Source organism: Lissotriton helveticus, chromosome 6, assembly GCF_964261635.1.
Source record: "Lissotriton helveticus chromosome 6, aLisHel1.1, whole genome shotgun sequence".
Classification (NCBI taxonomy): Eukaryota; Metazoa; Chordata; class Amphibia; order Caudata; family Salamandridae; genus Lissotriton; species Lissotriton helveticus.
In genome coordinates this window covers 1,393,739,089-1,393,753,370 of record NC_136067.1, presented here as the reverse complement: position 1 = coordinate 1,393,753,370, position 14,282 = coordinate 1,393,739,089, and positions in this window count along the sequence as shown.

The following is a 14,282-nucleotide window of genomic DNA, read 5'->3' as shown; positions in this document are numbered from 1 at the left end:
GCTACCGGTTGATGAAAAACTCCCATATTCACAGTTGACAGGCTAATGCTCCAGGTGCTAGTTGATATGATGCATCAACAAACTCCAATATGGCAATACTCGAAAAGAGGGGGGCATCCTATACTTTCAGACAACGCCATCACTGTTATTGGTGTGCCTGACCCTCCCAGCATCTCACTCGACACAAACCTCCTATGAGACTGAGTTTGCACCAGTTGGCGAGGCATCCTCGTCTCTCTCTGTGCAGGGAGGCATCCTTGGAGTTTTTCCGCTGATGTAATATCTTCAGTCCTGCATATGAAAAACTGAGGAGCAAACTGCCTTAGAAATAGGCTGATGTATCTCAGTCTATAACAGGTCTCTCTGTGTTTCAGTGCTTGTGAATATCATCAACAGGGTCCTTCCTTGCCTCAACTCAGTCCATGACTTTCTTGGCCTCAAGAAGAATTTAGCTTTATCATTCTTTAGGAGCTAAAGTTTTGTCCAGAAGAACAGCATATAGTTGAGTTCCACAGCCCTCTGTTCCCGTTTTTGCTTTCAGAAAAAGTTCCGTTTCTGCTGCACCGCCAAATTATAATCTGGGAAAATTAAGACCGAAGAGTCCTACGCTCTATTTATTTTGCCATCCATGTTCCTTAAATTGTTTCTTATTGAGACCTAGCTATTTGGCCAAAGCACAATGGAGCTACCTGATAGCTATAGAGGAGATGGGTTTTGGGACTCCCCCTCGACCGTCACCTACCCAACTGGTCTTTGGGCAGACTTTCCTACGTCTTTCTGCCGTATCTCCCCCCCATCCTGTTTTTCTGCGAACCTCTTCCCTCAACACCTGAGACCGAACTACTTTGTCTGATACCCGATGGAGCTACCTGGTTTAGCTATAAGGGAGACGGACCATGGATTCCCTCCTTGGTCGTCACCTACCCAGTCGGTCTTTAGACAGACTTCCTCTCGTCTCTACGGTTGTCTCTTCCCTTATCCTCACTTTCTCACCTCACCTACCCCCCACTTCTTTTCTCTCTCCTTTCTCTCCTCTAATAACGTATTGCTGACTGTTCGTTGTAAGGTATTATTGTTGATCTTTTTCTGTTATACTGTTAAACCACATTGTTGCACTTCCTTTCGTCCCTCCTGCTGTCTCCTCCCGCATCCTCCCTCTTTTTATGTCTCTCCTTCTCCCTTCGCTCAATGTATTGAGACTGACCCTTTTTTTGTCTGATGCTTGATGGAGCTACCTGGTTTAGCTATAGGTGCGAGGGGCTGTGAATTCTCTCCTTGGTCTTCACCTTACCCTGTCGGTTCTTAGACAGATCTCTTTTCGTCTCTCCATATTGTTTCTTCCCCTATTCTCCCTTTCTCACCTCCCCTGCCCCCTCCACTACCTCTCTCTCCTTTCTCATCTCTCCTAATTGTATTGCCTATTCTTTTTTGGGGATTTATTGTGTAATTGTTGAACTTTTTCTGTTACATTGTTGATTCTCATGTAAAACGCTCTGATACCTCCGGGTCTAGCCAGCGCTATAAAAAACTCTTTAGATAAATAAAATAAATACCCGGAATGTCTTTGAAGAAGTCTGAAAGGCAAGAAGGGAGGATGCCTTCTGTGCCTGGCCTATCTGAACCTCAAGGCCACTGGAAGACAAGAGGAACTTAATTAAAGAGTCTATGGAAAGCTACTAGAGACTATTACAAGTGGAACAGTTCATCACATGATACATTTGAGGGGGGGGGGCAACTTTGTCTTTTTGTATGATGCGCAGGGACAGAAAGAGGAGACTTCTAATTTGTTCAGAGGAGAAGGAGCATCTTAGAACGAGCTCCATAGCCTTTAGCTATCTGACCCATTTGACGTGAGTACTTCTTAGGAAGTCAACACGTGCTGACACCTTTGGGGTATGAGATAAGGGAAATAGGCAGGACCCTCAGTAAGAGCAGTGTAGGGAAAGATACTTTTGCTTTCTTCCTCATGAAAAAGGATTGGGACTCAGCCTCAATTCTGGGTTGCATTTTGATTTTGGAGTTCATTACATTATGCCTCCTATGCCGAATTAATTATATTCGTAGGTTCGGCTCTGTATTGATTTTCATGTACCTATATTCTCTGATATTAAGGTGTGTTTATATTCAATTATTTTTGGCCTTATAATAAAATCCATAAACTGGAATTCGGAGTCAGTGGTCTTTTAAATATGACTAAATTGTAAGTATGATTTTGAAGTGTTTACACTCCTCAACCACTCTCCGTAGGGAAATAAAAGACCATCTGTGCTAAATTTTGGAAGGGAAGGCAAGGACTAAATTTAGCGTAATCAGGTTCAATCCTAAAAGGCTTGTTACTGTGTAGTGTAGGGGAGGCAATGTAGGTGAAGGTGTATGATATTACCCGGGCCTATATTAGGGTACCTATATGGAACATAACAGAGAGGTAGGCAACCCCGGAAAATTCAAGGGATAGATCCTGGGAAAGAACACATTTGGGAACAAGTCATTCTATATGGAAGAAAACTATACGATCTTTCAATGTTATAGCCAGGAATGGGACAATGTGGATACAGTGCTTTAATCAGTGACTAGGAACACCAACTGAATCTTGAGGCTCATTAAAAAATCATAGTAGGGTTGCTTTAATCTCACTATGATCCATCCTGGGGCCTTTCAAGTTGAATAATATATTCTCCAACAGAATGGGGGTTCTAGTATTAAGTACTACACAGTCATCCTTTTAAGCTTTTTCACTCTGGCATATTTATGTCAACATACATCTCTACACGAGCCAGTATTTGCTATGCAGGTATGCATCTGCAGTTTTATCTTTGGCTCATTTTTTGCGCCCTATAAAAACCACTTATAGCCACACCACTGGCTCACGTGCTTCTCAAGTACAACACTTGTACGTACAAATAGTTGAAATAACTGGCTGTGTTTATCTGCACTGGAGTCCTTCCACGCGGAATAGTAACTCAGCTGTTCGGAGGGAATAGAGTGGAAACGAGTAGCTTTCACTGAGGCCTGGTGGATTATGGATAAAAAGCGAGAGAAAGTGCTGCGCGTGAGTGATCTAAATTTAGAAGTGCAAATTTGAGGCTTCAAAGAAAAAAAACACTCTACATTTCTCTATTTTACCATGGCTGTATCCTGAAGTGAACCAAGATATGTTTAATCTGTCCAAACTTTACCCGGAGTTGTAGCTCGTCAAAGTTCTCCCCTAGCTTTCTGTGATGTTATTCTGCCATCAAGTGGACAACTATTTGAACTGCGGAAATTACTGTGTTTTCTATAACCTTTTTGGTCATTCAAACATCAATATCATTTGTCAATTGTTTCATTATTTTTTTTGTATTTGAAAGTGCATCCAGGATTTGGGGTCCTTCTCGATGGCCGATTCCCTAACTATTGCCATGAAAAGTGCAGACCATATGTTAACAAGTATAGTGTACTCGTGGTATTATTAGTAATCAGGCACGGCCCGTGCAGGGCGTTATACCGGGGCGGTGACGTCAGACGGGGGGGGTCAGAGTGGGGGGGTTGTAAAATGCGGGATATGGACCATTACAGGTAAGTACCGAAAAAAAAACGAATTTCGTTACCTGCGCTGAATCACATTTGGCGATGCAGCGCGGGCAACAAAATTTGTTTTATTTATTTTCTTCGGTACTTATCTGTAATGTTCCATATCCCGCATTTTACAACCCCCCACCCTGACCCTCACCCGCCTGACGTCACCGCCCCGGTATAACGCCCTGCACGGGCCGTGCCTGTTAGTAATAAAGAAAAATCAAAACTAATAAAAATCACGACATAACTTCGTAGGAACACGCTGCAGAGCCGATAAATACTATAGCAATACTATAGCAAGTTGATTTTCCAGTACGTGCAGCAACAAGGTCTACATCCATTTCAAACAAGAATGGAGTTACCACATTATCGGAATACATTTGCGCTCCAATTATGATCCTATAAATATCGTCAGTTCACTTCCATTAGCCAAATAACCAAAGCAAACCCTAATTGTCTTTTCATCGACCAAGAGTGAGACCACTAAAGCCTTAGAAAAAAATTGAAAGGGCCTCATTTACAAAGAATTGTTGTAGGGCAGCGCCGCAAGTCTTTTTGCTGTGCTGCCCTACACCAATTCGAGAGGTAAGGAGTGCCCGGTATTTACAAGATACGGAGCATTCCTGTCCTTTCATCCAGCACTGGTGCACAATTTGCAGCTGAGCGCCAACGCAGGCACTATGTTGTTGGCATGATGTTTTTTTGCAGGAAGGCAGGAAGGGGCACCTTCCTGCATAAAAACAATCAACAGAGGCGTTTTCCTCTTACTATGAGGCACATTTACGAGAACATTTCAGATTTGGCAATGCCACACTCAAAATGCAGGGCTGCGCCGTATTCACAAGATTACAGCGCACACCTGTGTTTCTCTAGTGCTGGCGCTAAATTTAGCTGCGTAACGCCAACGGAGAAACACTTGCACTATAGTGCAAGGGTGCTTGTGTTGCAGAGAATTATTGTTTATGTACAGGAAGGTGTCCATTTTGCTCTTTCCTTCTGTGACACACATAGAAAAAGCTAAAAACGAGGAGAAATAAAAGTATTTTTCCTCTTTTTGCCATTCTAAAACCTGCTCTTGCATAGCATTAGTTTTGGCACTGCCTCCGATTTACACCTCCTTGTAAATCTGGGGCAGGGTAAAAAATAATGGGTGTTGTGGTGGAACGCCAACAGCAACACCTAGTGCACGCCCCTTTCATGCTAAGTGATGCGTGTACAGGGTCCATATTTATAAGGAGGCGTTAAACCACAAAAAGTGGCTTAACTCTTTTTAAATATGGAAAGGGGCATATCACCACCAAAACATCACTAAAAGTGATGTTCTGGTGGCAATATCACCTTGCAAATATGCTCCTATGTCAATCAATCAGTCATTTGTAAAGCGCACTACATACTCGCGAGGGTCTCAAGGCGCTGGGGGAGGGGCGCTACTGATCGAACAGCCAGGTCTTGAGTATCCTCCTGAAGGTCAGCAGGTCTTGGGTCTGTCGTAGGCTCAGTGGGAGGATGTTCCATGTCTTGGCAGCGAGGTGGGAGAAGGATCTCCCACCGGTGGTTGTTCTTCGGATGTGCGGGACGGTGGCGAGCGAGAGGTCGGCGGAGCGTAGCTGGCAGTTGGGGATGTAGAAGGGGAGCCGTCTGTTGAGATAGGCTGGGCCAGTCTTGTGGAGTGCCTTTTGTGCATGGGTGAGGAGCTTGAAGGATATTCTCTTGTTGACAGGGAGCCAGTGCAGGTTTCTCAGATGGGGGATGATGTTGCGGTATGCCGAGGCATTTTGGATGCGCTGTAGTCGTTTGATGAGCTTGGTCGGGGCTCCGGCTAGAGGGCGTTTCCATAGTCGAGTCTGCTGCTGACGAGGGCCTGGGTGACTGTCTTTCTTGTATCTGTCGGGATCTATATGTAGATCTTGCGGATCATGCGGAGGGTGTTGAAGCAGGAGTAGGAGACAGCGTTGACCTGCTTGGTCATTGAGAGCGTTGAGTCAAGAATGATTCCCAGGTTGCGTGCGTGGTCGGGGGGTGTCAGGGCTGCCCCAAGTGCCGTCGGCCATCAGGAATCATCCCAGGCTGAAGGGTTGGAGCCGAGGATGAGGACCTCCATCTTGTCCGAGTTCAGCTTCAGACGGCTGGTCTTCATCCAGTCGGCAACGGCCTTCATTCCTTTGTGGAGGTTGGCTTTGGCGGTGATGGGGTCCTTGGTGAGGGAGAGGATCAGCTGAGTGTCGTCGGCATAGGAGATTATGTTGAGGCGTGCTGTCGGGCTACGTGTGCGAGTGAGGCCATGTAAATATTGAACAGCATCGGGCTGAGGGAGGATCCCTGGGGTACGCTGCAGATGATCTCGGAGGCTTTGGAACGGAATGGGGGGTGGCGGACGCTCTGGATTCTGCCGGAGAGGAAGGAGGTAGTCAATCCAGAGCCTTGTCTCGGATCCCTGCGGCGTGGAGGCGTGAGCGTAGTGTGCGGTGGCAGACGGTGTCGAAGGCGGCAGAGAGATCTAGGAGGATGAGTGCTGCGGTCTCGCCGTTGTCCAGCAGGGTCCTGATGTCATCGGTGGCGGCAAAGAGGGCAGTCTCGGTGCTGTGGTTGCTGTGGAACCCTGACTGGGAAGGGTCCAGGATTCTGTTTTCTTCGAGGTATTGGGTTAGCTGTCTGTTGACTGTTTTCTCGATGAACTTGGCCGGGAAGGGGAGCAGAGAGATGGTCCGGAAGTTCTTGAGGTCTCTTGGGTCTGCCTTAGGTTTTTTGAGTAGGGCTTTGATCTCGGCGGGTTTCCAGATCTCTGAGAAGGTCGCGGTTTCGAAGGAGAGATTGATGACGTTGCGCAGGTGGGGTGTGATGGTGCTGGTTGCTCTGTTGAAGACGTGGTGCTGAAATGGGTCTGACGGAGAGCCGGAGTAGATTGTGCGCTGTCGAATGCAGCACACATGAAAAAAGGAATAAAACAAGGAGAAATGCAACCATTTATCCTCGCTACACCTGCTCTGGGGAGGTATAAATATGTTGCACTGCCCCAGGTTTACATGATGTTGTAACCCTCGGGCAGTGTCAACATTCATGTGTGTTGTGTGGGAACACCCACAGCAATGCCCATGGAACACCTCCTTGATGTAGATTTAGGCAAGGCAGCACTTTGGTGCGTTACTCCATATTTATAAAAACCATGTAAAGCCACGAAGGAAGACTTGCCTCATAGACATGATTGAGAGGCCTGAGCCACCGGATTGCCATAAAAAGTCATGCTCTGGCGGCACTGGCCTCTTGTAAGTGAGGACTAAAATTTTTTGATGAACGCCTAGTGCTCCTACAGTCATCGGGGCCTAATTACGAGAATGTCATGCAGTGGAGCACAGCAAGTCACTTTGCTGTTCTGCACTGTGTGACTGGAAAAGGGCAGGAATGTGCTGTATTTAATTCAATACAAAACCTTGTTGCCTTTTCTCTCTGCGCTGCTACCCTTTTGGCAGCCTAGTGCCAACACAGGTACCCTTGCACAATGGTGCAAGAATGCCTGTGTTGCGTGCAGTATTGTTTTTGGGCAGAAAGGGGCACCTTCCTGCACCAAAACAATCCTGAGAGGCATATTCATCTTACTACGTGTGCTGCAGAATGCAGCAGACACAGAAAGAGGAAGTAATGAGGAGAAATAAAAATATCTCCGCTCAGAAGGAGCATTCCGGGATCTATCAGTTCTGGTAAATCTGGAATTGCGTCAAAAACCATGAGTTGCTTGGAAAGACTCATGCAAGTCCAAGGAAAGCCTTCTCAGGGCAGAGTGAGGCAATGCAGTGATTTTCGCTGTGTTGCCTTACTCCAGATTTATGGAGCCACTCGGGGCCACGCAAAGTGGCCTTGCGTGGCTTCATAAATCACGTGTAAGGTGTTGCATCACTCTTGTACTATGTTGCATGATGTAGAAGTATCGCAAATGGGCTAGTAAATAGGCCCCATAGTATTTAGGCTCACATTTACTAAAGATTGCACTTGTGTGACTCAAAAATGTCAACGTTCTTCTAAATGGTGAGTAAATTGACACTATATGTTGCGTCACACGACCACCTGCACTATTTTAAATGTGAGCAATGGGCCAGTACTACTAAAGCTTTTTTCCAATGCAAAGTGAAGCTGAGCAGCATACGGCATTTACTATTTAGAGCGAAAGGTGTTTAGTGCTGGAAAGCAGACATTTTCACAGTGCAAAACATGCATTGTCCTATTTTGCATCATTTTTGCCCACATGCATCAAACTGAATTGCATTCGCAAACGGTGCGAATCGCAAAATTCGGCCGTTTGTGAATGCAATTCAAAGATTTGGGATGCATTAACCTTTTTTGCTTTTTTCGCAATTTATTTGCGATTTCCTAAATTGCGATTGCATTTAAGAAATCGCAATTTTGCGATTTCTTAAATGCAATGCATGATTTGTTTTAAGGTAAAAAATCGCAATTTGGAAGTGGCAAATTAACATGAAGTAATCTTCATGCTGATTTGCGAAAACTTTAAAAAATGCACAATAGTGCATTTTTGAAAGTTTCATTTGAAACACACACATGCCCTTTGGGCATCTCTGTGTGAAAAATCTACTTAAAGTTTAATTTCAGGGGTGCAGGGGGGGTCCTTTGGACCCTTCTGCACCCTTGAAATTGCATTCTCATTTTGCGATTCCTTAATTGTGAATCGCAAAATGAGAATGCCTTCCAATTGATTCCTATGGACCTCTAGGCCCATAGGAATCAATGTAAAGGGATTCCTTATTTGCGATTCGCAAAATTGGGAATCGCAAATAAGGAAAAATAAGGAATCGCAAAATAAATTGCGAATTTTTGATGCATTGCCGTTTGCGATTCCTTAATTGCGATTCCTTAATTTTCGCAATTAAGGAATCGCAAACGGCAACAATGATGCATGTGGCCATTTTTGTCATCATTGCCGCGGAATTCAGACAAACACTTAAACCTAAAGTTTTCTGACACAAAGCCTGATCTACTATGATAGTGAGACCGGGCTTCACTCCAAAAACGAAGGCCTACTTGAAGCAGACATACAAAAAGGGAATGCGTTGATCTGTCCCCCAAAAAATAAACCTGAGACATTATAGGTATCCTTTATGGGTATTTGACAGATGGCAGCGTAGCAAGTCACCTTGCTGCACTGCCCTATGCCAAAGCGAAATGGCAGAATGTACCATATTTATCTAATGCACAAAAACAATCCTGAGAGGTGTTTTCCTCTTTCTATATGCCTTGCAGAATTCAGTATACATGGAAAAAGGAATACATGAGGCGAAATAAAGGTATTTCCTCTTGTTACACCTCACCTCGGGAGGTGTAAGGTTTTTGCACCTCTCCAGGTTTACTTGGTCTTATAAATCTGAGAAAACATCAAATTCCATAGGTGTTGCATTTGAACACCCACATCAATGCCCATGGAACACATTCCAGCACACAGAGTAAGGCAACAAAGTGATTTGAACTGCCTTGCCTTACTCCATATCTTTGAGGCCATTCAAAGCCACGCAAATTGACTTTGCATGACCTCATAGATATGATTTCGTAGTTTGTGCCGCAATAGCGTGACAAAAAGTGCAAAGCGCAAGGGGCTCATAGATATGTCCCTGCATGTGTATTGCAGTGGAAAGCATGCATCCAATGTGTGGGATCCATCTGAATCTGTTTAGACATAGGAATTCTTTTGGGATGGTATGCTTCCAGTTACAATCCAGTGCTAGACAGCACACGCTCACCTCTGCAGCATGGTGCAGGGCTTTGTGCTTTGCAAGGTAAGCTTGTTAGAGACTCAGTACAGGGATTGACAGCAGGAGCAGGCCAATCCTGGTAGCGAAGACTCTGCTCACTGGTTTCTACCTTATGCAACACAGCACAGTACATGTAATTGAAACATTTTGAAGCTTGAAATTTTAGTAAATCTGATAGGGTCCCTCTCCAGGGACAAGGTCTGTCATAAAGTATTTCTGTAACATCCATGACCTGATTATAGATAACTCTGTCCACTTTCTGGCGTCAAAGCAACATGGAGTCTCATTTACAATGCGGCTGTGCCACCGGAGCGTCACTTTTTGTGACACTATGGTGGCACAGGGGCCTGCTTCATATTTACCAGGTAGCACCAAGCCACTTTGCATGACTTAATGTAGCCTTGTAAATATCGCTCTCTTTAATGCAGTTTTCTGCGTTAATGGGGCATGCCATGGGTGTTTCTGGGGGCATTCCCAGTAACACCTATAGCTTTTTTACACTGATTTATGAGAAATCGTAACTCTGAGGCAACTCCAAAAATGTACGCCTCCTCAGGGGAGCATGTATGGCACAAATATTTGAGTCCATCAGGTCACAAGTTAATACTTCTATCTGTTACCCATATGAAATGCACAATACAGGCTGGATACAAGCAGAGACCCATCCTCAGAAAGCACCATGGGGAATATTAACAAGGGCTTTAGCTCTGCTCTTTTGGCTTAAAAAGCCCTAAAAGCGGACATAAAACTATTGCCCTATTTACAAGAGGGTGCTAACATGCATAGTCGCATGTTAGTACCCTTTTTCCCAACGCCTCCCTTTGCATCTATAATGATGGGCGTACCCCAGATGGACTACCTTGTAAAATATTGCTGATGTTCATATTGTGATATTTACAAGGCAGCCCACAGTATTTTAGCTCACGTTAGATTTTGACGAAAACGGCGGTTTTCGCCAAAAACGAATGTCTTCTAAAATCCTGACTTACCTATGCTTTACATAGGGGGTGGGTTATGCTTATACGACCACAGGGTCGTATCAGCAAGGTTATCAGCGTTTTGCAGGGAACATCGCTGGAAAACCAGCGATGTTTCCTGCAAAACGGCGATAACCTCGCTATCTCTGGAATTTTTATCGCCCTGGAGAAACGCGTTGTTAATAACGCGCTACCAGGGCGATAAATTCCAGAGATAGTCTGCGATAAAAAATATATCGCTAAGCATAGCCTGCGATAATTATCGCTACCCGTTGATAATATGCCCCCATATTCACAGTTGACAGGCTAATGCTCCAGGTGCTAGTTGATATGATGCATCAACAAACTCCCATGGTGGCAATACTCGAAAAGAGGGGGGCATCCTATACTTTCAGACAACATCATCACTGTTATTGGTGTGCCTGACCCTCCCAGCATCTCACTCGACACAAACCTCCTCTGAGACTGAGTTTGCACCAGTTGGCGAGGCATCCTCGTCTCTCTCTGTGCAGGGAGGCATCCTTGGAGTTTTTACGCTTATGTAATATCTTCAGTCCTGCATGTTAAAAATTGAGGAGTCAACAGCCTTAGAAATAGGCTGATGTATCTCAGTCTGTAACAGGTCTCTCTGTGTTTCAGTGCTTGTGAATATCATCAACAGGGTCCTTCCTTGCCTCAACTCAGTCCATGACTTTCTTGGCCCCAAGAAGAATGTAGCTTTATCATTCTTTAGGAGCTAAAGTTTTGTCCAGAAGAACAACATATATTTAAATTCCACAACCCTCAGTTCCCTTTTTGCTTTCAGAAAAAGTTCAGTTTCTGCTGCACCGCCAAATTATAATCTGGGGAAATTAAGACCGAAGAGTCCTCAAAACAAAAAATGGGACAAAGTACTGTGCACATTGAAGGATATGATCCTGGTCTCTATGATAAAAAAAGTTTAGCAGTGACCACAGAGGGACCCGGCTTGTGTTACTGTTCCATGCAGAAAAGTTTAGGAAAACCTAGGGAATCACATGTTTGATAAACCAAACCTCTGTGATTGGGGCATTGGCTTTTTCGGAAAACCTACAACAAAAAAAATGTATTTTGCTTGGAATGATCTGAGCGTGCTTCGCTCTGCTCTCCAAATAATAGCGTCTCTCTCCTTGAGATCTTCAACCTGTTGATGCAAGACCCTAACTCAAGTTTCCAAGCTCTTCAGAGTGGTTTCAGATGTCACCAATCTGTCAGTCAGCTTGCGATGATCTACTTTTTTGAGAGTGACTCCATCCGCTGTAAAATCAATTTTCTATTCAAAAGTGACATCAATTTCTTAAATGGGCTGGAATATAGGGACCAATTTATCTACAGTAGCTGGATTCTGCCAGGCCTCAAAAGCACCAGCAGGGCAGTTCCCTGTCGTGCCATCCAGTAGAGCTGCAATGGTACCAACTTTGGGGCATATTATCAAGCACAGAGTTCAAATTATCGCTGCTTTAGCAGCTGAAAACTGCCGTTTTAGCAGCGATAATGGGCTTGATAATATGCCCTTGAGCAGTGGCAGCTGGTGACATTTCAACGTGGTGAGGCGTATGATATGTGGATAAGTGCCCAGTGGCAAGCGAATATATTGAGTGAACCGGACCGGCATAAGGGGTGTTTGGGAGGTTACCCCCGAATTTTTTTTAAAACAGAGTGGGGAAATGGTGGATTTTCAAGCATATTAGAGAGAGCACAAAGGTTAATAAAGCAAATGGGAAAGTGTAGTTTTAAGATCAATAAATAACTTGATTTCTTTTTATTATAACAGTCTTTTAAAAGTACACTCTTCCCAGCTTAGCGGGTAGCACCCTTACAATACCCCTCAAAAACAATAAATGTGTGTCATCGTGAAGCAATTTTTTTTGGGGTAACTGCCTTTTAAAAACACACACTACACATCATAGCTGGTAGCTCCCTTGCAATACCTCTCAAACGAATAAATGTGTCATCAGGAAGCTGCAATTGATTCAATTTATTAAAGCCAATACCGGCTCCCAAGAACCCTTTGTATTTGCAGATGGACCCACTGCGTACATTGACATAGGAGCTACACAAACAACCAACACATACCGTCCTTGACGTGCAACTGACCAGTCTAACGGCCTTCAAATGCAACTGCATTTTGGTCTCTGCCTCATAAGTACTTACAATTGGCTCAGAGAGGTTTACCTTTATCTCCCTCACTGCAGTGCCCTAGGGCACTGTACCTACTCTCAACTTGAAACCTTATTGCCCCACGCTGACGTGGAAAATGAACCTTCCGGTACAGAATGACTTTAACGGCGGCAAAATAAAAAAATAAAAAAAAGCATCCTGTAAAACGTGTTATAAAAGCGGATATGAGTATCTTACAATGCAGGCGTTGATGCATTCATCTTTTATCATCAATGGTCATCATGCAAACAACACACAATCCACATTTTACTTCCAATATAAAGAGAATAAATAACCTTTTACATGCATTTTCGGAAAGCTATTGCCGTGTTCTATGAGGATTAAAAAAAAAAAGAATAATTAAATAAAACGGAGTTATTTCTCTGTTCTCAATGTGTTTTTTTTTGTTTAACTTGGGAAATAAAGTGCACAGCTTTTTTTCTGGTGATGCGTGTTTTCAGTGTATAGCCACTCTGTCGATCAGTTAACTTAACAGGTGTACAAAACGCAGCTGCGATGAAAACATAATTCATTTATGTTTGATCTTTAAAAAGCAGTCAGTAGAATGTGTGTCGTTTCTTTCCTTTGTCTTTCTGTTATTTAACTCTGCACGAATAGGAATCTGTCCAGGGAATGCTCATTTTATCTTTCCACTTCACTTTCATTCATGTCAGCGTTTTAGGTGCCCCTTGCCCTTAGTTCTCCATTACGCCTGCCTCTCACTCCAAAGCGCTTAATAAAATCCAAGAAAGCAATTTTCAAATCCGGAGAGGTGCACATGTGAGGAACGGACTGTAGGAGAGGCCACAACACAGTGGTACTGTGAAATGTGATGATGACGTGTGCATTCAAGGCTATGCCTGAACATGAGTCTGTAACAACATATAGGACTTCTCCACTTGCACCGTGAGGGCTTCTAAGCACTAACCATTTGTTTTGGCCCAGTCCTCCCCGTCTGATACAGCAGAGAAGACATGGGCCTGAAGGTGAGTGAGGTCCTCTGCACTGCTCTGCCAATGGGCTATTAGCTCCTGAGCAACAGCGATCCATCCTTCGTCGGTGGATAGCTCCACCCGCTTGTTGATGCTGTAAATGCGGTACTATAACATAACAAGTGTACGAGTAAAGTTTTCCAAATAACTACAAAATAATGACTTTACCACGTTTCATGATCACCCCATTACCGCAGCCTGCTCCCCTGTCCATTGTTGGGTTCAACTTTCTTTGCATGATCCCTGATGCGAAATCAATGATCATTCGACCTCGGGTCACCGTCAGCTTAGTCAGAGCTGAAGAAATAATGGTTCATTTGATAGCACACAATCAAATTATTTTATGAGAAGGAGATTTATGACTGTGGGATTATCGTATTTGAAAGAACCTCGTGAAGCTGAGGAAACTATCTACGCCAGACTTGACACCGTGTAAAAGACCTCTTGCCATTTTCAAACTAATTTGCCATATTTCTGCTGAGCACTTGAGATGGAACATTGGCTCACATTGCTAACTATGCAGCTGATCGGATATAAGAGGGTGGTATTTTATTCCCTTGTATGCTGCCGCAATTATATTATTCTTTACACGCAGCAGTCGTCTGTTTCTTGAACTTGTGGTTTCATCTGCTTCTTTCTCATAACTCTTCTATTCTCATGAAAAGTTTCTGATACCCTTGCACTCAAATGGCTGCATTTTTAGATCTGGTAGCGGTCAAGCGGCTCGCGCTCCAATACTCGTGGGGGGGAGGGGGTCGTGCACGGTGAGAGGGAAATTAAAATAAAGCACACTAAATTTACCGGATCCGCGCCGCCTCTGCGAG